The 1,695-nt window shown below is 40.9% G+C and overlaps 1 long non-coding RNA gene across 1 annotated transcript in view; it reads left to right on the forward strand.

Annotated features, from left to right (window-relative positions):
* The window catches only part of LOC117940458, an 18,247-nt gene that overhangs the window by 6,789 nt on the left and 9,763 nt on the right, over positions 1–1,695 (forward strand). The gene's annotated exons all lie outside the window — the stretch shown is intronic.

Below are 1,695 nucleotides of genomic sequence, written 5' to 3' on the forward strand. Positions count from 1 at the left end.
AATGTTAGCCTGCAGTTCTGGAATGTTAACTTGCAGTTCTGGAACAATAGGTTGAAGTTGTAGAATTTTAAGAGTTACTGTCCTAAAATGTCACATTGCAGTTCTAGAATGTTAAGCTGCAGTTCTGGAATGTTAACTTGCAGCTCTGGAACAATAGGTTGAAGTTTTAGAATTTGAACATGCACTGTCACCAGACTTTAGTCCGAACTGAGGAGCAGGAGGTCAGCACATGCCATGATAGTAGAATGCAGGCACATTTTAGTCTTGTAAATTACAGGGATTTTTACCCTGGGATGGCACTGCTAATCTTGCAATTGACAGCCGATCCACCCCAATACAGCCACCTGATACTGTGCAGAACTCAGGGATTCCCACTCTCTAAAAGCCCACTGCCCAACATGGGGCTCAAACCCACGACCCTGAGATTAAGCGTCTGATGCTCTACCGACTGAACTAGCCAGGCACATCACAAGTTTTGAGTTGCGGTCCAAAAAGTTTACCTGAAAGTTCTGAAATGTTACAGTTCTAGAATGTTACTTGGCAGTCCAATTTTTTTTTTAACCGCCTGCTGGCTCTAACCTGTTTTTTTGAATGTCTGCAACTCTCTTGCTGTGTTTTATAAAAAAAAAAAAAAGGCAGTTGCGGTATAAATAAATAATATTACAAATTAAGATAAACACACAAACACATTCCAACCCCCCTCTCTCCCGTCTCTCTTTTTTTATCTCTCTCTCTCTCTCTCTCTCTCTCTGTATCTCTTACTCACTCACAGACACACACACTCACACATACCTGTGAAAATAAAAAAGAACCCCCCCAAAAAAATTATTAAAAGTTAAAAAAAGAAAGTTATATTATTGAGTATGAAAACTCTTGTTCATTACAATTTACTTAATAATTGCAACCACATTGTTGTATTTATTGTTGCAAAACTTGTGTACTGTAGGCCTATATAGTTAGTTTGTTACCATGACAACACCACTGGTCTGAAGCTCAATGCTGATGCTTTCACGGAAATAGTTTTATAATCAGCAATAAATATAACAATTTCTGATCAACCCATATCAATTGCATGCTTAAAATAACATACCGGTTAAAGCCCCGCCCATTTCAAGACAACCCGACCCACTTCCGGGTTAAATCTGACCACTTCTGGGTTATGCCCCGCCCAGTCTGAGTACGGATAGGGATACAGATAATTCATGTGGTAAACAGATACAGATACAGATAATGCTGTACTCGCTCATCCCTACTCGCCTCTAGAACCCGGGCGCCGACGTGACGGTTGACGAGCAGCTGGTGCCCTTTCGAGGTGTTGTATTTGTTGCTTTGTTGTTGTTTTCGTTTTGTTTTTTGTACCATTGCCGTACAATTGTCTTTCTTTGTGTGTGTCATTGTGTATGTTGGTATATTTGGTTTACGTGGACAAAACACCTGACATTTCACCGGGGCTCCGCGGACCTACGGGGATTACAGGGACTATGCCAAAGTCCTCGTAAATCAAAGAGTGGAATTGCATTTGTTAGTGTCTGAACAACTCAAATTCTCGTTTTCTTTCAAAGTCGTAATTTACCGTTTGACCTGATTTTGAGTGTATCCAAGTGTATCGGAAGTGCGCCAACACTGCTGAGTTCTATATTGCAGTTTCATACACATTTCATACACACACAGTGCATTTGGGCGGGCTGGCTTGTG

This window comes from Etheostoma cragini, unplaced genomic scaffold, assembly GCF_013103735.1.
Source record: "Etheostoma cragini isolate CJK2018 unplaced genomic scaffold, CSU_Ecrag_1.0 ScbMSFa_259, whole genome shotgun sequence".
NCBI lineage: Eukaryota > Metazoa > Chordata > Actinopteri > Perciformes > Percidae > Etheostoma > Etheostoma cragini.